General features: G+C 43.9%; 1 protein-coding gene across 2 annotated transcripts in view; it reads right to left on the bottom strand.

The window, feature by feature from the left end:
- LOC121184146 (spermatid perinuclear RNA-binding protein-like) overlaps positions 1-9,123 on the bottom strand; it is a 54,068-nt gene extending 44,945 nt beyond the window's left edge. For both annotated transcript variants that reach the window (XM_041041601.1, XM_041041602.1), the window contains exon 1: positions 8,910-9,123. The gene's annotated coding sequence lies outside the window, so the exon portion shown is untranslated. The remainder of the gene's footprint in view (positions 1-8,909) is intronic.
- Between the last annotated feature and the right edge of the window lie 16,534 nt (positions 9,124-25,657).

Here is a 25,657-nt window from a genome sequence, read left to right as displayed (position 1 = left end):
TCCGATGTTTTAGCTTCTCCTCTCGAGTGAAACCGAGACACTGAACATTATTTTATTGAGTGAATCCAGTTTCTGAGCTGAAGCTCTGCAGTGGAGAGAACAGGTTCTAATGCTAACGCTTAAACAGAGTTTGGAAACTATAACTGAGGGGAGTCGGCCTGTTGTGTTACTGCAGAGCAGAGTCACGTGGACAATGTGATGAAAAAATAAACAAACCTTTTTGACAAACCCTGTGATGGAGAATGACAGCTGTAACCGTGGTAACTGTACTCAACAAAGACGGGTACAGGGGAAAGATGACTCAAAGTTATAAAAATTAAAAATGCTAAAACTAACACACATTTCCATCCAAAGACTAAAATGACTTACCCAGAACTGGGGTTAGTGTTAGCTTTAGCTTGTCTCTCCAGAGATGAATCTGAATATGTCTGTCTTCTGGATACCAGCCTGAGCTGCGTGACAGAAAAGTTAGGAAACCAACTTCCTGTTGCCAATGACTGTTTGACTCATCAACAGTTAGCATCTATCAGCTGCTTCCAAATCATTATGTTGTGCTTGTCCACAAACAGAAAAAGACGCGTCGTGTCCATGAGAATGAATAATCGTGGCGTTAGCTTAAGCTGAAGTGGAAGCAGGGACGGCAGCAGAGTCACTGGGCCGCCGGTTTGAACAGGTTTTTTTATTGTTCAGACGTTCAGTATGGTCTGAGCTCTTTACGACAATGACCTAAAATGCGAGTGTGGACTGGACGCACATAAACACGTAGAGAGCACTTTAAGATTTAGCCAGCTTTGTGTTCAGCCCACTGAGCCACCAGGACGGCCCAAAACACTGCCTGAGCAAAAAGCCCCTCAGTGTCAGACCCTGAATACACCATGAAAAAAAAAAACAAAGAAAGTTAAGCTTTTATCTCCTCAGCTCAAACCCTGGCAGCTTTTGCGGGTCATGACGCAATTCCCAGACTCCTCTGAGCTCAGGTGAAGCTGCAGGAGACTCGTGTCTGAGGCGGCACAGTCCATTAATGGCTTTCATTAGTGCAGCTCTGGATTCACAGCACTCTTCCCGGACTCCACCTCATCGCACTCACAGCTCACGTACTGCTTCACAGCAATCCTGCTACCAAGTGTAAAACAAGGGAGAGCTAGAATTACCGCACTGTGGTTGAACGCCTCCGGCAACCAGTCAAGTTGCAGTTTGCATCCATGTCCGTCCAGACTCGTAAAATGTATGTAGTTGAGACTTAGTGTATAAATTATTGAGTTATGGCCAAAGATTTGTTTTGTGAGGTCGTTCCCTGAAGGCGTTCCTGAGATATCAGGTTGGTGAGAACGAGACGGACAGATGGACGGATGGACGGACGGACAGACGGACAGAGAACCCAAAAACACGACGCCTCCGGCATCTGATTTCACCACGACATCACCTCCTGACCTGCGGCACCTCAGTGTCCACTTTCCACACGCGTCTCATATTCCAGTGCTCAGCAACAAGTCATTTTGATGGCGCGACTCTTTTTGCAGCAGCACATGATGCGAGACACCACTCAGAACTTACGTCCATGTAATGTGTTGTAAAGACCTGAAATCAAATCCATTTAGGACCAACAGGAGCCAGTACAGATATTTTTGGCCTGAAAGCTCAGGAGGGCCCCTAACTAGGCCTGGGAAGTAAGACAGTGAACACCATGAGAAAAATGGAACCTATCAACCCTCTTAGATTATTTTAGACCCTTTATACTGAGGTATTCATCCCTTTCTTATTTCTGGATGGATTAGACCATTGAGTGGGACTGAATGTTCTGCTACCTTCTCAGGCAGATGCCAGTATTAGCATCTACTGCCCATTTTTCTTTTACATAAACAAAAACTAATAATTTGTGCTGAATGTTTACATTTGTTTACAGCTGTTATTTCAATGTGTCAGACACATTTAATCAACATTTAGGTAAATATAATCTGATCAGACTCGGTCTCAGTGGATTCCCATAATTAAAGGACTAAGCTCAAAAAACGTGATTGGGAAATCCCCAGCACTGACTACAAAACAAAATCACACATATTGCGATAAATTATTTTATCCAAATCGGCCATGCCTATTTAAAACCTTTCTTGTGCCAAAAGCACCAACAGTCTACTGTCTCGTGAGAGTAGAAAAACCTCTGAAACAGAATTTAGAGCACAGTGAGAACCTAAAACTCCACTGACAGCAGCTTTCTTTGGGTTTGCTGCTGTTTAATCCAGTGTGACGTGACCAGCTGGATCAGTGAGGAAAACTCTGATACCTTTCCCTCTTTAAATCAAACAAATAACTGACAGTTCATGTTGCTAAGCAGTGAATTTATCAGAAAATGCGTACAGAAGAAAATCCATTGCAGGTTTCCTCTGTCTTCGTGTTTGGCAGCAGACGACGTGATTCAGAAAAAAGACCAAATTTGACTCAATATATCAGCCTAACCCTGAAATCCATTTTTAATGCTCATCCAGACTCGAGAGACTTGTATACGAGCTCTGTCCTTCACCTGGGGGAGCCGGCTGAATGTGCCAGCACAGAAGAAGATGTGAAGACCGTCCTTTCATGCTGCCAGAGCAAAAAATGCCTGCGTGAATATTTCAGTCCCTGTGAAATTGCTGGCAAAGTCCTCTGCTTCTCTGTGGGTCTTTTTCAGTGAGCCTCAAACAAGCGGCGCTCGTCTTCCACGAGCCGAGCGGCACTTACAGATATGCAAGGAGATCTTAAGGTGAGTGACGGCTCCTGGTGCGAGGATTCGTTTCTGGGCTTACAACAATCGGGTGGGCCTGATCGTCCCGGGTGGAAAGACAACAGAGCCAGAGTGAAGCTGTGGAAAACAGCCCGAGGAGAAACACACCAAACTGACTCCGGGCAAATTCAAAACCACGGTGAGCTTACAGGAATTTAAACACGCCTCTATTTATGTCACAGTCGAAAATGTTTAAAATTAAAGTGTGTTGTCTTCCTGCTTGCAGACACTCAGCAGGTGTTTACTTCCTGTGTTTGGTGCTAAAAGCAGCTTCATCTGCCTTTTGTTGCCGTTTTACTTTTTCAGTCACTGCTGCAGAAACTCTCTGTCTGAAAATTTGATTTGCTCTGAATGTTTCATTGAACTTTCCACCGGCTTGTTTCACAGAAAACGCATTATAACTGGACTTGATCCTGACTCGTGTTGACTGCCCTGATACACAACCCACGACACAACAACACAAATCGGGAAGCAGCGCACAAACGCTCTAAAATGCTGAAAACTTAATAGACTCCGTGTTGGTGTGCTCGGTGTGGGTGCACAGTCAGCACAAACGACCAGAGCTGCAACCGTGTGGACCAACACGTCTTCGTTTAATATTAAAACTGAACATTAGCAGCGAAGAAAGTCACGTGATCAGCTGACTCTTAAAACTGTGTGAAATTTGTAATGTGAAAGGCGCCACAGCTGCTAACTCACGGAGAACCATCACCAAATCTGCAGGTCAGCTCGACGGGGCATTTTAGCCTCTTTCAGCTCATTGTTTTGGTTTCAGGCCTCGTTCAGACCGTCAGCTCTCTGAAGAGCTGCAGTCTCCACATTCTTTTTAATTAGACTGAAGGATTGTCCAACAACAAAGCAGAACCTTCCTCAACCGCTGAGATGCATTTCAAATCTGAAAACCCTAAACGCTAAAAAAAAATGATGATTCATTTACATTAATGTAGTCACAGCGGGCCACCAACCAGTGCCACAGCACCCCTGCCCATGGTGTTTTCCATTCCACAGGGCGAAGAACACACCATCACATCAGGCTGGTCCCTGGGATTCACAGAAACCTGGAGTTCAGGTATCTGAATCCATATCATGGGAGAATCACTTGGGGCATCCTTAAACAAAACTCTCAATATTAACACTATCACTTTACTTTTTAGGGAATGAGTGTAGCATTTAAAACAAGTTGTACCCTCCTCCTGTGGGGCTTTAATCTTGTAATTAATTCAGCAAACCATTTTTTTAAAACTGCATTAATTTGCAAACTCATAAAAATTTAAAAAATAAAAATGGAAAAACAGTAAAATAAGATTTTCTGTGGTCATATCCTGGACGTGTGTGTTCCCTGAACATGTCTTAAACAGTAAATATAACATGTAAGCTGATGGCCCTCTGATGGAAGTCCATGTGGGATTTGGTAAATGAGTCCCAGCGCTGGCAGAAACACCCAACTGGCAGCTACTACAATTCAAACATCCAGAGTGCTGCAGGGTTTCTGCTTTCAGAGCACATCAAACGGCTCAGGAGAAGAGACGTCCTCAGGGACTCTCATGAAAAAACAGCGTGTCCCGGATGATGAGGTATTTATTTCAACCTGGCGGAGACAGAGATATGGCCGCTTCAGATCGGATTCCTGCTCTTCTGTCGTCATGTGGGCTCTAAACAGGGCCTGCTTTCTCCGGTTTACCGTGCAGGGTGAGTTGCGCTCTCTTTGGCGTGATGAAATACGGAGGAAGGATGAGATGATAGGAGAGAAGATGGAGCTGAGAGCTGACGGCAGCGGGAACCTCTCTGCTCAGGTTTCACTGTTTTACCTCAGACAGAGCTGCTCAGTTACACTGGAGAGAAGCAGCTTCTGCAGCCGAGCCAACACAAGGCGGCACGATGAGTAAACAATACGCTGATGGAGTTATCGCTAAATATTAATATCAATCCATAATTAATAAGGCTACGCTATTATATATTCTATAATGTGCAGATATGTGATCAACTGCTGCTGGTGGAAACTCGTCCATGAGTACAGCTGTGCACATTAAGTACCGAGTGCTTTTCATACTTCTATATTTTCTATGAGCAAATCCAAACATTCAACCACTCCATAAACAAATGGTTTGGTGTGGAAGAACTTAACTGGCCCTGACGTCAAACCCCATCCAACGCCTTTGGGATGAAGTGGAACACCGACTGCGAGCCAGACCTTATCACCTGACATCAGTGCTGGACCTCACTAATGCTGCTGAGGCTGAACGGGAGCAAATCCCTGCAGCCGGGTTCAGAAATCTGGAGGAGAGACTGAAACACGTCCTGTGTACTGTCTCATCCATGACCGCCAAAGTACTATACAGCACAAATAAACACTAAACCTGGAATGATGATTTATTTTCTTTGACCGCTGCCTTCAAATATCTATTATCACTGAATATGTATTAAAGAGGGAAACATGTTTTTCCATCATGAAAACTGAAGAGTATAAACAGGGAAATTCAAACACCCTGAGATATTCAGTTAGTGGAGATAGCTCTCTGCACTGCAGAGCCCGAACTGATCCACAGCAGCTGGGTGTTCATTTAAAACAACACAATGCAATCGTGCTCAAGAGCAGCTTGTCCCAGTGGACATGGCGGACAACGACGGAGTGAAGGGTGTAAACCGTCCAGGGGTCAGAGTCAGGGGACGTCAGGAGGATTCATCCTCTGGGAAACTCGGGTGAAACTTCCTTTTCATTATGTTATTTTGTCTGATTTTGATTGATAAACTATGAGGTTAGCAAACAGCAGCCAGCCGGCACAAACCTGCACCTCCTCTGAAAACGTTTCCTGTTTTCAGGCCAAGTCGAGACTTTTTGGTCTATTTGAAAAATCTACATCAACCGAGCTGATGTAACTGTACACTGAAAAACGGCCTTAGATCTCCATCTAATAGTCTAATCAATACAGGAGAGAGGAACACAGGCCGATACTGTGCCTCGCTCTGCACCACATGCCAGATATAGATCGTATTATGGTGAAATGATGAAATTAAGATTTCACTGTCCACCTGTCATTTGTTTCCACCTCTCACAGCTGGGAAACATCTGTCGTCCCCTGACTTAAATGATTAATCAATCAAAATACCCATTGATTAATTTCCTGTCAACTGACAACTAGATTACACCGCACTCGTCTGACTGCTATGGATAACGTGTAGTAAGATGGAATATTTTGAAGCCACTGATGCGTGTTTAATTCCTGTGCTCATTAGAGCTGATTATTTTCTACATTAATAAATTAATCGTTTGAACCAAAGATGTTAAACTTACATGAACACGTATAACAAAAAACAGCAGCATGTTCTCATGTCTGAGAAGCTGGATCCACAGCATGTTGGTAAAGAAAATGACTTAAGCTATTAAGTAACTTGTTCTGGAAATTTCCACTAAAGCCGTCTGTGAGCCAGCGGCTAAAAGGACTTTCATGATCACCGTGTATGGAAAAATTAACTTATGCATTAAAGGAAAAATCTGAAGACTTTGAAAATCTGTGGCGACCACCTGACTGAACTCCTGATCCTCCTGAAGGATTCTTTAATCCAAGAGTTTGTGTTTGAAGTGAGTGTGGGCAAACTGCACCCCGCTAATGTAATGTCACTTACGTGTGTGTATACATGCTTACAGTGTACACACACTAAGTTTTTTTAAAATCACGTTTTGTGTATTTGACACAGATTCCATCGCATGGCACAAAAAAAGAAGGTCCCACAGCCTGATAAGCTTCTGATAATCAGAGCTAAAGTTCATTTTCCTGGCTGAGCAGCTGCTGGGAGTTCAGCCGTGGCCTGAGTCCGTCAGACTGATAAACTCACAAAGGCAGACTGGACTTCTGCTGAGCGGACGCTGGCCTGAACACACCGGTCAGACCTCTGTCAGCGTCCGTACTGAGGATTTACTGTTAAGACAACATTTGTGTATTCCTTACACACAGCACAGGACAACTCTAACTGAAAACAAAATGTCACGCACACACTTGATCCTCATTTACAACAGCAGCGGCGCATCCTCGTCAACACTTTCAGCTTCAGCCGGCCCTGAGACGTCCGCGCTCCAACACCAGGCTTCGGTTACCGTTTCTATTTACATTCCCCGGGCTCAGAGGAGCCACCTGCTCCGGCCGGTGCCGGTGCAGGGGCCCGCTCTGCTTGCCGAGCACACCGGGCCCCAGCTGAAACCTGAACCGGTGACGTACCGCAGTGTTTATCAGGTGCAGGCAAAAATGCAGAGGCAGCTCTGTCGCTCTGACAGCACAGAGCTGCTCTTTGTTTCCACTCATTCAGCTGCTGATCTTCCACAGAGCACTTTACTTTACAGGAGCCGGTGGGGCTGGGAGGGTCAGGATGACACTTGAGGACACTTTAGCCGGGGGACACAGCCACAGTATGTAATGGGACAGTCTCTTGAACCATGTCGCCTCTTTGCCAACCCGCCACGCCCGTAACTCTGTAAAACCTGAACCTAGGAGGCTCCAACGGCTACGTCCTCAGATCTGCTTTCATCTAATCCTCAAACTGTCACGTAAACACTGACAAACAGCAGAACTGAGACCTGAAGTCGTTATCAGCTGGTTCGTATCGATCTGACCACTGATTAATTTGACATGGTGATTGGAATCAGTTAAAGACGTTCCCTCCGTCTCTGACAGCAGCTTCTCAAATGTGAATATTTGCTAGTTTTCCTGTTTTCTATGATAATAATAATAAATGAACTCAACATTTTGGAGTTTTGACTGTTGAGCTTTGGGGAATAATGATCGTATAAATGACTTTTTCCTGACATTTTATGCATTGAACAACAAATGGATTGATATAGAGTGTGTGTGCTTTGTGTAGCTGATATTTGTATTTTCTGCTCTGAGTTTGTGAACCTGCTGATGCACATTTATCTTTGACTCTGTGATTGTGTTGTGATTGTTTGTGTTGCAGACTTAAAAAAACAAACAAAATCAAAACAAGTTAACAACAAATGATCTCAATACAAAATAAGACAACAAAAGACTTAAAACTGGATTTTCACACAGTCGTTCTATGAGACCAGGGATGCAAGATGGAGGATGTGGACCCATGAGAGCTGATGTTCTACTTCAGTGGAGAAAATTTCAAAGAAATTTGCTATTAATCCAATAATACAGACCCAAATGATCTGGACTGAGCCTGGGCAGCTGCACAGTTTGCTCAGCTGATAATCCACAAAATCTAGAACATGATATAATATCATGAAATCACTTCATATCGTCAATGTCCCTGATTTTATTCATGCAACACGAGACGTGGACACAGAAAACCACATTTCCTTCTGTGCCAAACTGCATTCAAGAAAAGACAAATTTTAGATTGTGCTCCATAAGATCTGACCAAATCAGGCTGCTGAAGCTGCACATGAAGTTTACAGTGTAATAATCACATGAGGACAGGGTATGTTCAGAGGCAGCGTCAACAGGAGGAATACCTGCACAGACCCACAGCTCTGTGCAACTTCACCTCAGACACACAACAATCAAGCTTCAGAAACAAAACTAAGGAACGCGATAAGATTAAGTGATGGTCTTCCTCTCACGCGCCTGGTAAACAAACCAAAACACCATCACTTCTTATCTGACCCGTATAAATATCCAGGCTTCGGCTCCGAACTGAAACCGCAGCTCGAAACCGACGGAGTATTGATCGTGTTAAGGTGATATGTGATCAGTCAGTGCACAGGTGCAGCGGGCCTACCTACAGACAGGTGCTCTGGCTAACTCGCCACCGACCACAGGTAAAAATCAGGACAATGGAAACTTCATCTCAGTCCGAGGCGGTCACCTGAGCTACCTGTGACCGCCGCTCCTGAAAAACACCCCGCTGTGTTTTAGCGGGAAAACCCCGATACAAAGTGCTTCCCCGTCTGCGTTAAAAAGCCGCGTGCGGGACGGTTGAGACGAAAGCGAAAACTTGCCGTTATTTCGGGTCATTTCGTTAACAAGCAAAGACTTAAATCAGTTTAACCGGAGGCGGTTTAACATAGAGAGAGAGCCGCGAAGGGGGGAGCCGAAGTTAACCGAGCAGTGCGGGACAGCGGCACGCCACCAGCCGCCTGCTAGTCCCCTCTCTCCCTCCGCACCGAAAACTGTCACAAAAAGCGGACACTTACCTTCACCGGCCGTCCGTTCACCGCCGGGAGGAGGAGAGAGCTCAGCGGTCAGCGCGCCCACAGCCTCCGGGGACACTTTGTTGGTGGTTCTGTGTCCTGTAACAGAAATTAAGTCCCCGTTCCGGTGTCGCTTCGTATCCGGACAGCAGCTCACAACGTGGAGTGGAAGCGGCAGCAACAACAACAACAGCAACCGCGGAGGCAGCAGCTTCGGTCTCCGGTCAGCCCGCTGTCAGCGCGCAGCGCGGGCGGGGGGGGGGGGGGGGCGGAGGTTGCGGCTGCGCATGCGCCCACCGGCCGCTACTGCGAAACAAAGATCGTCTAGTGAGAGGATGGTCCGCTCGGTCATAAAGTCCAGGAGAGTTTCAGCCCATGAAAGGGTGTTTGTGTCCCAGTGTTTGAATTATCCCACATTAGATTAAACAAAACATGAGATGTTTAATTTATTATTTTGAATTTTGAGAATTTGGCTCTGGTTACAGGATAAGATGCCATGATAAAGATGATAAAGAACCCATAAAGTATAATAATATATGAAATCACTTCATATCATCAATGTTCCTGATCTTTAAGGACAGATTTTATTAATACAGTGTGAGACGTGGGCACAGAAATACACATTTCCTTCTGTGCAGAACTGCACTCAAGAAAAGACAAATTTTAGATTGTGCTCCATAAGATTTGATAAACTATGTTCAGACATCTTTCTTTGTCCAGTCTGATGCTCAGATATATTCAGTTTACAGTCATGAACATTTCAGAAAAGCAACGTATTCTGTGCACATTTGAGAAGCACTGACTGGCATTTTTTTTTTCTTGCAAAAGACATTAAGCGAAACAGATGATCAAAATAACTGATGATTAACCAAACACTGATCTGGGAGATGTGGGTACTTTCCTGACTTTGAGATGTTAAAGGAGAGCTCGTCCTGCAGATGAGACGGTGCAAGGCAAAGTGTTTTGGTGAATTCTTTGACACACTAAAAACAGATGTCTCATGACCAAACTTATAACTTCAGTGTGACTATATCAGGCCTGGGTGGATTACCAGATCCAGACCCAGGGGTCTGAAAGGTCAAGAGCCTGAACCACCGTATGAACTGACTATTAACATTTCTCGTTTGAAAATCATAGAGCTCAGGTAAAAGACACAAAACAACCACAAAGAGATGCAAAATACCCACTAAGAGACTGTGACCGAGGGCCCCGATTTCTCACAAACCGCCCATAAAATCAGGAACGCCAGTAAAGTCTCTAATGAGCTCAACATTAATTTATCAACATCAACAACAATTTTTTCTCACAGGCCTGCTCCTTCAGCAGAGTGAATCCCTGCCGCTGCCTGAAGGTAGCAGGACAGAAATGTACTGTAACATCTGCAGCCTCTAATCTGAACACTGCTGTGCAATTACACTGTGCTTTTATACGCTGTACATTTTAAATCCTGAGCAGCCGATACCAGGTTGCTGCCAAACAACCACTCAGTCCACTGGGCCCTTGTGCACCTCAGACTGGGAGTAAATCATGGTTTAGCACAGACAGCACACGCAAAGGCTCTTGAGGCAAATTATATTGTCGCGCACAACAGAGTCAGTCATTGCACATAATTATCGTGTAAACTGCTGTGTTGTAAAATTACAGTATGAAAGATTATCCACAGAAAACATGACGTGGCTGGAAGTTCTACAGCTCCACAAACTAAAAAATCAGCTTTGAAACCACTTCATCTTTCTCCGGCGTTATATTTACAAAGCTGCAGGTTTACGTGTTGCCACTCTGAGACCAGTGACTCCAGTGCTACCTCATAGACCCTGTGCAATATTATAAATAGGCCCCCATGTCCTGTCAGTATCCTGTTTCTCAGGAGGGCTCTCTGAGCAACATGCAGAAACCACGTGCACTTGTCAAGCATCTGCACTAAATTAAAAGCAAACAGAAAAACAGAATGAACCAGTTTATTGAATATCACATCACATGAGTAAAACAAGACAAATCCTTTATTGTGAGCAGCTCAGCAGAAAGAGACTGCACTGAGGAGCACGTTGTCAGGAGCAATGTTATCAGAGCTCCCAGCTCAGGTTTCCTCTGGACTGCACGGATCTTGCAGTAACCTGAAAACCGTTGGAACCAGAGCTGTTCACTTCTTCAGTTCTCTCTCTGTGAGCTGGAATGTGAAGCTCATTTGAATACAAGAAAAGCACAGCGGGATTTGTGTGAAAATTCACAGCTTCACAGGTGCGAAGACTGGTGAAGTTTTATTTTCACAGCGATGGAGCCATGACATGTCTTTGTTAATTAGATGCTGCTCAGTTAAAAACATGTGTTTTGTTCTGAACATAGTTTTGTAAATAATGATGTGAAACCTGCTGAAGTTTGACAGAAACCCTGAACTCAAGGTCACTTTGTTTTACTAAGTTTTCAGCTGTGCCTCATGGTCTTCCTCAGCAGACTGAGCTGATGTGAGTGATCAGAGTCGATCTGGAGTTTTTTGGGTCGTGCAGTGACAAGTGAGCGATCATCAGGACAACTGGGAAAACTTCATGTGCTGAGGAAAACCATGAAATGAAATGAAATGTGTAGAGTTAGGATTTTTTTTCTCTTTTCTTTTTGTCTAACTACTGTTTCCAAGATCAAGAATAAACTTTAATCTGCTTCTGCTGCAAATCAGAATCAGAATCAAATTAAATTAAATGTACAGGAGTTAATCTGAATATTTGCAAACATGACATGAAACATTTTAGCTCTAAACATTAGCTTTAAACATATCATTTCACAAAAAACAAAACACAGAAGGTCCAGAAAAGTTATTCAATGGATGTTGTCTTGTGATTGTTTTGTCAAAACCTCAGTTTAACATAATATATATGTGAAGGAGAAAGATGTAATTATATATAATAGGCCTGAATGGTGTTTTTGGTCCTGGGAATTAGCAGCAGAGTAACACCTCTTACTTTTTTTTAACTCCTCTAAGGTGCAAAAACACAAAAGCTGTGCCCCAGCAGAAGGCAAGGTAATTCAGGTAACACTAAGCCTGCTGGTGAGTCACCACCACCGTGCAGATTAATGCACTAAGAAGTGCGCCATGTTCAACAGCTCATCTGCCAAATGAGCAGAGCGGCGGTTTATTCAGATTAGTTCATGGCAAGTCATGTCAGAAATTACAGTAATTGCAGCAATTTCCACGCTTAGTTGGCTTCTCTTGTTAATTAAACACCCTGGTGAATAATCACACAGTTTTAGATGAAAGTTGCATCCGAGTCGGGCCTGTGCTCATGACGAAGACGACATGTGACAGCTGATCATTCATGGTGTTTGAGCTGATGCATGTACATCATCACTGACATGACCTCTCTCCTCATACACCCATACTTTCACTCTTCTCTCCCTCTTTTACCGTCCCTTTATCGTCACATTCAAACTCAACTCTGGCTTCCTCTCTTACACACACACACACACACACACACACACACACGGCTGAGGCCCTCCATCTGGTAAGTGCTTAACGCCACAGACGTCAGATCCCCCATGTCTATCTATAACGGTGTGCATCACCAGCCGTCTCAGCCCTTCACGCAGCGAAGGGGGACGACGCTTATCTGTCATGTTGCACCACTCAGCGGCTCTGCATGCTCAAGTAACCCTGTTTAGATGGAGAGACACTGGCTGTTGTTGTGCTGCATCAGCAAAGTGCTGGGTTACAGGGGTGAGTGAGTGAGTGTGTGTGTGTGTGTGTGTGTGTGTGTGTGTGTGTGTGTGTGTGTGTGTGTGTGTCAGCACTGTCTGCGTCACTTAGCAGCAGGTGGACTGGAGAGTGAGAGAGCCTCCCTCTCTGCAGCAGCCTTACAGCCTGTTTTCATACAAACACCCACGAGTCTTGATGGTTTTCACACTTGGCGTCGCTGGTCCGGTTTCACACTTATTTCGATCCTGTGAGGCTGTGGAAGTTTAATAATGACAAAACTGCTGAGCGGCTAATATTTAGACTTAAAGGTGTCCTCAGTGGTTCTAATCCGATACAGTCCATGTCAGTCCACTAGCTGTCTAGCGTTCCCTCCTAGCCTCGGCTCTGTAAATGGGAAACAGACAGACTTGGACCGAGCCACACAACACTGTTCCAGCCAGTCAGCAACAGGGGGCGTTCGTGCTCGTGCACAGGACAAGAGAGAGAAGAAGAAGAAGAGGGGAGATGGGAGAAAGCAGTGGGAGTGAGACACGGTAAATTGGACACATGCTAACAGGCTGAACTCTGTTGTTCAAACAGTCTGAGTGCAGGTAAAGAGGTCGCTCAGCCATCACTCCCTCATTCACTCGCTCAAACGTGCGTGTCTCCTGTGTGACACGTGAGATGGTCAGAAAGCTGTGGGCTCTGGTGAAATCCTCAGGTGAAGACAGCTCCGCTGGGAGCGTTCACATGTTCAGGCCCCGGAGCTCAGGGCACTCAAACTGCAGAATTTAATCAATTTTGAGCTTGAGTTCCAGCATCAAGTTAAATGGTTTTGCCCCCTGAGTCTGATTTTCAGGGGCATTTTTGTGATGGTTATTAATCAGGTGTTCTCAGGTTCAGTTTAACTTCTGCTCCATCGCTGGTCACACTCCAGGACCGGGACCAGGACCAGGACCAGGACCAGGACCAGGACCAGGACCGGGACCAGGTCTGTCTTTAAACAGACGTGTTTCTCGTTTCTGTTTGTGTTTTCACGTTGTTCTGACAGTGTTGTCAGTGAAGCTCTCTTTTGTTTACAGCGAATGAACTCAGTCATGATTTATTGCTGTTACTGCTGCATGTAGCCATCAGGCATGTGCACTTAATTATCATCTGTGGTGTAGATCTGCAGCTCGTCTGTCTCGTCTCTTCACGGACGCCACGCCTCTATTCATTCATGTAAACTCCACATGCAACACATTTGTGGCTACGAGCTGTTAAAAAAACAAGATCTGTTCAGGTCTGTGTGGTCAATGTCAGTGTCTGTTAGCAATGGACTCCAGTCTGCAGGAGACGTGAGAGGCATGGACACAGTATCAGCACGGACACACAGTAGGTCACTGGAGAGAGAATGGATTTGCTGCAAGAGGAGGATCCACATAACAAAACTCGAAGCGTACGGCGTAAACATGCACAGTGTGTGCCAGATAAACTGATCCGGTGAGTAATCGGTCGAGCAGGTCCTGGCGGGAGACCCTCTGGAGTCCTGAGCCCTCTGACTCAACACAGAGGAGGAGGAGAAGGGTCAGAACACACAGTGACTGGAGAAATGAGACGAAGCGGGAGGGAGGAGGGGTGAGGACAGGCAGGACAGGGCTGATCCTGGTTCAGTTTCATCGAGGCACAGGCGACGTGCCATCGCAACAGTCTGTAGTCTGTAGAGTCTGCAGGTGACGTGTATGGTGAATCAAGGTGACAGTAAACATGTATTTAACATCAGCTCAAAAAATGAGCTTCCTCAGTGAGAACTACATGGTTTTATATGATGTTAAACAATCAGCAGAGACCAGCTGTGTTCAATAACTTCACTGAAGAGCTTGAAGAGCCAGTGTCTTTATTGTCCACATGACTGTGACAGTTCACATCAGGGTGTGTCTGACGAAGTCTGTCGGTTGCACCGACACTTTGGAAAGCTGAATTTATAAATAGAAAACAGAGAAAAGACCCAGTTAATGGATTTATAATCCTGATCATTCAAATGCAAATGAAGTTTTTAGCATTTTGTCTTCATGTGACGAGCACAAAGATCAGGACGGAGTTTACATTCAGCTGCAAAAAGCAGAAATGTCATTTCTCCGCACCCATGAAAGCCACAGTGGCAATGATTTCATTTCATTTGTTCCTGGGAACTAATTGTTTGCTCATTTGCATCGCTTGTTATTCACTGTTTCCCCTCTTTGACTTTACCAGAGATGATTAGTGCAGATGCCCAGTGACTAATCTGAGTGCACAGGTGTAATTCTTTCTCAGTCTCAGCTGACTTCTGGCACGAGTTAGGATGAGTCTCATGTTCAGTCCCAGCAGCTGCAGAGAAAAACACCTGAGACGTGTTCACACCTCCTTCAGTGCTCCTCTGTTTCCTTCGTTTCCCCTCACATCACAGCGCTGATTTAAATACTAGACTGTGATAACGTGCAAACTGAAACTTCCACTGCTGCTCTCCGCTAACAACAAAACCTTAGTTTGATGTCTGTGCGGTGTGAGAACACATGAACTTTGTTTTGAAGCATTTCACCTACATATTTACTTATTTTGCTTCATTTCACTTGACCTTTGACTTTGTATTATGTGTGATTCACACTAAATCTGAAGACGACTGAATAAATCATCAGACCTAACATTTCATCAGAGACGCTCACAGCAGGACTCACTAAACTTGAGATTTGAGAGGTTTGACCTGTGAACTCTGTCGTGCTGTTTGTGTCTTTATCCTGCTCCCGTTAAAAACACGGCGTTCACAGCCGCGAGCGTCTCGCCGACACATCATCTCCCTCCTCTGCCTTTTTCACACTTTCACTTCCACTGACGCACAAACGTTTACACTCTCCCAGTTTCTTCTTTGTCGGAGTCACCTTCACCCTGGCTGTTAATCACTCCTTTCACTTGAAGGAAACTCTTCCTCTGTTTCTCCTCACCGCAGATCTGTTCATCGCCTCCATCTGCCCTTCACCTCCACCGCTGCATTACAATCAAGGGATCAGGGCAGAAAAAAAAAAGAGGAGAGGCTGCTGAACGCTGCTGTGAAAAAAATCAGCAAGGTGGTGGATTCCCTGTGTGTGTGTGTGTGTGTGTGTGTGTTTGGGTGGTGGAGGGATCTTGTATTGTGAGGATAGGTGGACACATGCTGGTCATCAGGCCTCCGACTGTGCTCTTAATACTTCACATCTCTGATTATAAGCAGCACTGACATTAGCTGTGAACTGTACTGAAAAAAGTGATGGTGACAAAACGGTGTGTGCGATGTTATAAACACACTGCAGATGTGGTGTTTTTTTAGTGATAATTAAAACTGCACAGCTTAAAAATGATCCTGTCTCATTGGTCTAAACAGCAGAGCAGCCCATCTGAACCAATCTGTCTGATCTCCCCCTGATTTTATGCTCAGGTGATGGATCACAGCATCTCTCTCTGGGTGTCAGCTGAGTCTGACAGAGGTAACCGTATTGGAGCTTAATGTTAGCATTTAGCATGCTAAAATGCTAACAGTTAACACAGTTAACAGCGTAAAACCTCTTTGTCTAATTTTGTCCAGTGGAAAATGTTTTAGGTAGCCTATAAAAAGTTTAGCATGACAAAGGTGCTGGATGAGAAGAAGTTGGTTTGGGATTCATCCTCTGGGGATCATGAATGGCTGTACCAAATTTCTGGACTGAATTAGCCACTCAGGACTCTCAGGAGACTTCTCCAGAGCCTGTCCACTGATTAGACTGAAGACCGAGAGATAAATCTAAATCATCAGTGACAAATCTTTTCCTCTTTCATCTCTTTTCTTTCATCCGTTACTTTGGGTTGAAACCAGTCGTAGCGGCGGCGTCACCTCACAGTATTTCTGTCTGCTGGAGCTGCCAACATGTGAAGCAGCTTTTATGTCCATCTCGCCGTCATCCAGACTCAGGTTGACTCTGTAATCCGCCTAAGCTTGAGATGATGATAACGCCTTTAAATTTGGATGGAAACAGCGTCAGAGCACACTAACACTCAGACTTGGAGCAGAGTGGGTGTATGGGAGTTTAGCTGGCTTCGTGGACCCGCGTGTTGTTTTCACACTTTCATTATCTAGTGAAGGTGGAGCACGAACACTGCTTTACAGCAACACGTTTACACTGGGAGCTGCGCAGTGAGACCACAGTCATAAATCTGAAGGGTGATTTTCCAAAGATGGTTTCCCACCAGTCTGTCCAACCACCACACATCCCTGCTGTCCTAGATACCGTCCTTCCTCTTTGATATGCACATCCTGTTTAATGATGTGCAGAATTTGTAATTTGCGACGTCTTTTCTTCTACAGTTGGTTACGATCTCTGTTTCCTTCTTGGTGACACTGTATTTCTTTTCCTCCAAAATCTTTGAAGCACATAACACAAAGTAAGAATTTGGCCTTGTTAAATCATCCGGTGATAAATGACCCTGAATATTAAATTATGTTCTGAAGCTTTTGACAGAAACAAACTGTAGAGGTGCGGAATTCGTTAATTAAATGACCTGAGCAGAGAGAACCTTTCCTTCAACAGTCTCATGAAACTGTAGATGTAGATGAGCAGTTGTCCTGAGGGGAACATGACTGTCTCAACCAAATTTCATAACCGTCCATCCAACATTTATTGAGATATTGTTGCTAGTGGAAATGGCAGGCTTCATCCTCCGGGGACCACGGATGTCTGTATAAAATTTAATGTGAATCCATGCACAGTAATATTTGTTGAGATTTTTCCATCTCAGCTTTCCGAGTGGACTCCACCATCCCTGGAGCCGTGAGCTGTTATAGAAACGGAGAAACTTTGGGCTGTAGACTGTTGGCTTTACAAAACAACACATTTGAAGAAGTCACCTTGAGTTCTGGGACATTTTTACATAAAATTTAAAGTTTATTTCTGTTTTTGGACGTTTTATGGATTAAATGAATAATGGATAGTTGAAACTGCAAAATGAATCTTAGTTATAACAATAATGATTAGTTGTAGTGCTAAAACGTTCTTAATCTGTCATTTTTCAAGAGCAAATCAATGAATTTCCATTTTCAGGCTTTATTCGGGAGCACAGACCAAACCTATGTTCACGGTGTTTACCTTGAAAAGCTTGTGTAACTGCTCATAATGGGAAGAGGTGTGAGCGGTGCTTTTCATGTGTTCACAGTGAGCCTGGACTCGAGTGCAGATGTGTTATCCTCTCTTCTCTGGCAGCCTGAGGCCAATAGCCCGAGGCCAGAGGAAGAAAGACCACATGAAGTCCTGAATTAGATGGAGCCGTAAATATTTGATGAGGCGCTGTGTGTTTCCAGCAGCTTCACGGGCGTCCAAGGTCAGAGGATTCTGCAGTCTCACACACACACGGACAAACACACACCCACTCAGGCAAACAGACATACACACAAACACATGGACAAGCATATACACTGGCAGCTACATATGCTTACAATACATTTATATGGAGAAATGTGGACACAAATGCACAATCAAACACTCACACAAGCCTTTACATGTGACTGTGTGTACAGATCTGTGCTTCTGTGCTTGTACGAAGCCTTTGTTGAGATAATGCATCCTCTTGCCCTTCACCTAAACCAAAGTCCAACCTTTACCCTGAAACCAAGAGGTTTGGGAGCAAAACACTTTCAGCCTTCAAAAAGGTCCTCACTTTTAGAAATGTCCTCAGTTTTTAAAAATGTCCTCTTTCCAGATTTTATCAGTCTCCAGTCTTGCCCTATCTTTAGAAAATGTGCTAAGTTACCAAAAATGTCCCCCACTTTGCACTTTGTCCTCCATTCTAAAAAATGTCTTCAGGTTGGAAAAAGTGCTCACTTCCAAGTATATCTTTACTTTGCACTATCAAAAAATGTCTTCTCTTTCCACGTTCCAAAATTTTCCAGCTTTTCAAAAATGTCCTTATTTTAAAAATGTCCTCATTGACCTTCTTAAAATGTCCTTCCTTTCCAAAACTGTCCTCTTTTCTTTCCTCTTTCCAAACATGTCATCATTTTCCAAAATATCCGCCCTCCAAACATGTTCTGGGTTAAATAAAAATGTCTTCACTGCAAAAAAAAAAAGAAAAAAAAAGTAAAACGCCCTCATTTCCCACTTTCCAAACATGTCCTGACTCCACAAACCTGTCTCTGGTCCTCACAAAGACAGAGGTACAAGAAAACACACTAAGACAAACATTCACATCTACATGCTTATTAAAGACACACGCACACACACACACACACACACACACACACACACACACACACACACACACACACACACACACACACACACACACACACACACACACAGAAGCTGCAGTTCCTGCTATGTGAAAATACCTGATCAGTTCATCAATAAGTGTTGTGCTCTCATACATCATTAAAGCTTCAATACTTGGCTCATTTATAATTAAAGCTGCTCAGAGAGCTCGGAAGGATCAGAGAAAAGAGCAGCACACTAAACGTCCTCGCCTCCGTCTCTCTGCTGCTGCTGGCGACGCTCCATCCGTGCTGATATATACGTGTCTGTGCCACTCACGTCCATCTGCTGTGATGGGCCAGAGAACACAGCTCTGACTGAACAGAGAGATCAGCCTCCAAAGGTGCGTTATCATTCGGCCACCAGGGGGCAGAAAACTCTCAAACTGGTGGACAGGCACACAATCACAGCATCACGGATGAAGTTAAAAGTCCCTGAATTTTCATACAGCAGTACATAATGTCATACACTCCACTGAGCTGTGGTGGTTTTACCATGGAAACTGGTGTGGAGTGTGTGCTCACTCCTCCACCCTCCTGACTCCTGACGGGGGTTTCGGTCCCATCACTGCTCTTTATTCTTATTTTTGCAGCGTCAGTCACTCGTTCAAACACAGGAAACACTCTGAAACCTTTAAAACGTCCTGTCCTCCAGAGGAGCAGCAATTTGATCACATTCGGTCCATGGATTGACGTGTCCCAACTACTGTGCCTTGCCTACTTCCTCTGCCTGTCTGACATGTTTATTGTGTGCTACAGGCATTAGCTGACACGTGTGACCCACTTCAGTCAATGCAGAAATATAGCATTTATTGTTACGGTGCTGCAAAAGGTGCTCAAATGTTCTTGGTGACCAGCATCCACTGAACTTTGGGTTTCTGCTGGTGGTTTGACAACAAGACTTCAGCCTCTGTTTGCAGAGATAAAGTTCCACCATGTGCGAACCTGCAAAACTAAACAATCCTCACATTCACATTCCTGTTTGTGCACAGATGAAACTAACGAGATATAACATGTCAGTGAGCTTCAGTGGTGCTGGTAGGCACGTTTCCAGCCACGCTATCGCCACGGCTCTGTGGATGGTAATGTCAGCCCGTTGCTCGTCTGTCCACCAGCATGTCTCTACACTCTTTGTCTTGTTTTAACTCTGGACAGAACCAACTAGCTAGCTGTTTCCATGCTAAGCTAAGCTAACCACATCCAGACTCCAGCTGTGAACTTAGCACACACACATTAGAGAAACCTATTGGTGACGTGCGAGGCAGCTTGCTTTGGTTTCTAATCAGTGGAATAAACTGCAAACTCGTCTCAGGAAACAGGGGAGACTCATGCATTCTCTGTGGCCTACTTCTGGGTGATAAGTCTTCTATTTTGGGCGGTAGTTAAGACAGGTAGCATCACCTGGGAATCACCAGAAAGCCGCAGAGAGGTGATAAATCACAGCCGTGGAGATGTGCTTCAGCAAACGAAGCACAGAGGGAGCGGGGACGAAATTAGCAGCAGAGCGTGTTTCTTCCAGGCTCCAGAAGCTAAAAACAAAGACGGCACAGAAAACAGCTCTCGAGGAAAGCAGCGAACTGGGCATGGATCACAGTGAGATGAAAATAGTGACAAACTGGGCACATTGTAGGATGGTTACCCATCCTCTCCCCCCGTGGATTTTAAAAACACGGCCTGCACGGCGGCTTTTGTTAACAGTAAACAGTCCTGGTTGTTTGGCAGGAGAAATACCACAGCGCTCATCAGTCACAGGCAAATATCTGAGACAGCGACAGGAGAGGGAGGCTCATCAATATTTCAGCGCGTGCGATAACAAAAAGGAGGCCAGTGGCTTTATGCCGACGTTTCTGTGTCATTATTCACAATGAGATCTTTGCTGTTCGTTAATGCTCCAGGGCATGTGTGTAACAGGGCTGGCAGGTGTGACAGGCTGAGTTTGACTCACAGTGTTGGACACAGAAATAAACCTACAGCACAAAGAACTTTCAAAAGCCCAAACGTGAAGAGTTTGACCACTTTAAAATACAGGAGCAAAAGAAGACACAATCAGTGTCAGTATTAATCCGCCACTGAAAATAGTCCCAAACGCAGGCACGGTTCCCCCCAGATTCTCTTCAGGCATCACCAGGTTTGACAGTTCATTAATTCTACATAAAAATCGTCACGACTGCAATAAATAAATTTGCTCAGAGAAAAATGACGTGCCGTCCAACCGAATGCTGCACACAACATTTTAGATGGTCGTTAATTCTCAGAGAAAAGTCGGAATGTATTTGTGAATTGGCTCGTCAGTCTCCTGCCTCCGCTCGGTCCAAAATTCAAAAGGAAGCACGTTACAGAGACATCGTATAATGTGGTTTCTCCTCCTGGTTCTGGTTCATATCCAGGCAGCAGCAGTGGTTTCACAGTGTTCCTGAGCAGATCAGACAAAAAGGGGCAAACAGTGAGAGGAATGAACCCAAAAGCAAATGGATTTCTGAAGGTTGTGCCTGTGTTTGACGTTAGATCAGGAAGGAATCAGGCCATGAATAATTCTCTTTTCACTCCATAATCCTCTGTGATTGATCAGGATCTGATCCTGCATTTCATTCAGAATCACTTCAGCCAACTGCCACAGGAAAGTGACAACGTGTGTTTAATTAATGAACAGTGATTTAGCATTTATTCACTTGAGCGGTGAAAAAAAAAAAATCATAAATTAGCGAGTTTACAGCTCAGTGGGCCAGATGGTGCCGTTAGTTGAGGGACACATTTTAATTTGATCAACCAGATGTCCTCATATTCTTCATGTTTATTTGTGGTAAAGAGACCTTGACAACATCATGTCAGACATCATGCTTCTTTACTGGCAGATGGCACAGACAGGAAACTCTTCTCGAAATCACAAAATTCTTTCAGGGACGATTCCAAGTTTAAAGGGGAGAGTGTCCGGAGACGTCGCCCGCAGGTCAGAGGAGAGCGTCTGAACAGATTTCAGACCTGCAGCTCTGGGACGTCCTCTCTGCTGCCGTCAGCTCTGCAGCACAGAAAATTCATTTCATGCTCCTGTTTTTATTTAGTGTAACTGCCACTGAAATTATGCTGGATCAACACCCTACATGACATTTTGACGTTTTGTTGATTCAGATTCAGATTACGGTTTCTGGTTCTTATTATATCCTGGATGTGATTCTTGTCACGTTATTTTTACAGGAAAACCAAAGAAAGCAAACTGAACTGACTCACGATGGAAGCGAGCAGAATTATCTCACCACACAGGCTTTTTTTTTCCTTGTTTGAGAACAAATATGATTTGATGAGTCAGTAGCAGATTAGACGACAAAATTGTTTTTTTTTCCTGCAGAGACTAATCTCATTTAGCAAAACACAAGAGACCAAACTGATCCTGGTTCAATACTTCTGCTTTTAGATGTAAACAGAGACCACATAGTGTTTTACTTTGATTTCATGAATGACAGAATGTTTTACCACAGCTCTGTAAATCCCAAATCTGTAAATCCGACTGTTTATTCTGTTTTTCTACAGCTTTTTATTGCTGCTTTATCCTTTTTCTTTCTTTTAGTTAAAGCTGCATGTTATTCTCTCGCTGCACATTCTCCCCAAATGAACTGACGAACAACATTTTTCTGTCTTATTCAGGCGGTGAGTTCAGAGTAAAGGCAACAGGTGAAATATTTATGCATCAACAGATCCGTGAAATTAATGAACACAGGAGCAGGTTTTATTTTTCTGTTTGTTTGTCTGTGCAATCTTTTTTGTGAGTCGTAGAAAATCCTTAGAACTGAACTATTTAGGTTTATTGATCCTGCAAGTTCCTGGACTGTGATTTACAGCGTCTCACACCAAGATTTAAAGTTATTTTACTGCACTTAAATTAATAATGTTTCCAACTTTTTGAAGAAAAAATGTTAATTTCAGTTTACAGCTGAGCAGGTACAGTATTATTTTAATGGAATGAGATACAGTGAAATTGTAGAGAGCTGCTTTTTGAGCCTAACCTTGATGTTAAAGTGTTTAATGTTCTTTTTGTTCTTTTTTTCAGATGAATAACAAGAGATCATCATTTCATTCCCTGAATCTGTCTCTGAAGCCTGGGATGAAAATTAAAAGTGCTGTGAACATCAAGCCTGAGTGAATACTGCAGTACTGAGTAAATACTGCAGTACTGAGTGAATACTGCAGTACTGAGTGAATACTGCAGTACTGAGTGAATACTGCAGTACTGAGTAAATACTGCAGTACTGAGTGAATACTGCAGGACTGAGTAAATACTGCAGGACTGAGTGAATACTGCAGGACTGAGTGAATACTGCAGGACTGAGTGAATACTACAGTACTGAGTGAATACTGCAGTACTGAGTGAATACTGCAGTACTGAGTGAATACTACAGTATTGAGTGAATACTGCAGTATTGAGTGAATACTGCAGTACTGAGTAAATACTGCAGGACTGAGTGAATACTGCAGGACTGAGTGAATACTACAGTACTGAGTGAATACTGCAGTACTGAGTGAGGCTCTTAAACTCAAGCAATCACCCTGAAACATAATGAACTCGTGCGGCTCCGCCTCATCTGCATCAACATCAAAATACTGTTTAAACACATTATTTGTTTTTCTCGCTAAAATGTTTTTCACAGGAACTGCTTCACTTTCGACACCTTGGTACATTTTCATGCTCGTACTTCCCTAAATAAAAGTTCTAGGTATTTTCACCCCTGACTGACTCTCTTGCACACTTCACTCTGCTGTGTGAGGACTCTGCTGCCACCTAGTGGCCAAAACCAGAGCAGCAGCAAGGACACAGTCACTCTCTGTCAGCAGGTGCCAATAGTTACTACAGCACTGTGTTGTAAAGTGGTTTTAACTGTGTCCAGTGATGACAGTCAGCTGCAGACAGAGCAGGACATTACAGCTGTACTGGACTAAAATAAGTTGACAGGAAAATAACAAATCACAAAAACAAACAAACAAACAGTTTACCAAGAGTCAGTTCATGTAAAAACCAACATTGTGTCAAAGCCTGAAATAACAACTGATAAAAGTAGAAGTAAAAACTATGTGTTTAATATTAACACAAGCCAGAATCTGACAAACCGGGAAGAGTTACTCAAATGTCATCTGTTAAAACAAAACTTGGCGTTTTCTGTCCCAGAGTAAGACTAAAGCGTCTGTCTCTGGTCTTTCATGTTGAATTAATGTCACATACATGTGTCAGCTTCCTTTGGCTGATGAGGAAAGGCTAAACTCTGTGAAACGCTGCCCTGGCTGAGTTCCTGTTCCTGTTTGTACATTTCAGATGAAGCTCATGTCCTTTATTTTGGTACAACTCACTAAACATTTCCTTTGAGCTGTGAAGTCTCAAAGTTTTTTTTTCTCTGGGTACAGTAACATGACTTCCATGGTACGGTCCTCATTCATCTGCACTGACTCTGAAACGTCCTTCTTCTGACGACATAAAAACTTGTTGTATGTTTGAGACAGAAAACCAGTGAAAACTGGGCCAAAAACCCAGTTTGCTGCAGCTCACAGGAACTGGCCAGTTAGTGTGAAACAACATGAACGTGAAGAGGAATCAGTGAGGAGTGTTTATTCATCTAAGACGTGTCTGTCTGTCTGTCTCTGTCTCTGTCTCTGTCTCACAAACCTGAGTTTATTTACCACCAGTATTTGATGGATGTGCTTCTGTAAATGTTTAAAAACTCAATCAAATCAAACAATTTCTATTTAATTAAAATTTGTTTTTACAAGGAAAAGAGGAACCAGCTTCTAAAACTCAACATGTTCAGGGTTTTGATTGTTGGCAACTGAACAACCAGTCGACTGTTACAGAAAATAACTGTCACACCTGCTGGTTACAGTCTCAGTCTTTCTGTGATGGAATAACACGAACACACCTCGAGGTTTTCTGCGTGTCGAGTGATCAGCTCTGGAATTCGAAAACAGAAACTTACAACAAAAAAAGCAACAAATATGAACTTAAAAAAATAAAACTGGAGTCTGACACAGAGTCCGTCTTCAGTACCGGGGCCGCAGGAGGGTGGACCCAACGCACTGCTGCAAATTTTTCATCAATCAAATTATATAGACCCAAATGGTTTCTGGGGCCCCTGAGGGCCTGGGTAATCCTGTCTTGGTTCAAAGGTCGAACCTTTATTTCTGTGGCTGGTGAGATTTATTCTCTGCCAGCTGTTTGTGCTTTGTTGTTCATGTTCACTGATGCAGTTTGTCTGCGTCACGATGCCGCTCTGTGAATGACGTTTTAAATCTCAGTGACACTACAAACTCAAGGTTTCGGCGACTATGGTTTAGACGAGAGAACAAATCTGTTCCTTTGGTTTGGAGATTGTTCTTCTCCAGGAAACGTTGGCAGGAAACGTCGCACGATGTTGACAGCGCTGAGCCTCCACCCACAGAGCGACAGATGCTCTGTGCTGTTACAGGTTTTCTTCCTCTCTGTTTCTGTCTGTATGAAAAACATTTAGCTTCGCAGGTGAAACAGGTGGGAAACAGGTGAGCAGACGACAGAGGAAGAGGAGGAGGAGGAGGAGGAGGAGGAGGAAGGGGAAGAGAAGGTCCGCTACTGTTCCCTCTGTGCATCAAAGTTTCACTGAATGATCACAGCTTTTCAGATTTCAGAGAAATTTTATTTGGTCATTAGGATGATTTCTGAACACAGAGAAACACAAAACAAATAAATAAATATATAAAATCTAAATCTCAGGACTTTTTTCTCTTTGAGCTTCTGTCAGTGTGAGTGTGTGGAGGGGAGACCGAGGTCAGAGCTGAACTCCACCCATGATTTTAAGAACTGAAACAGGA

Source organism: Toxotes jaculatrix, chromosome 7, assembly GCF_017976425.1.
Source record: "Toxotes jaculatrix isolate fToxJac2 chromosome 7, fToxJac2.pri, whole genome shotgun sequence".
In the NCBI taxonomy this organism is placed as follows: domain Eukaryota; kingdom Metazoa; phylum Chordata; class Actinopteri; family Toxotidae; genus Toxotes; species Toxotes jaculatrix.
Note: the sequence above shows the minus strand (reverse complement) of the source record. Positions and strands in the feature narration are given on the sequence as shown.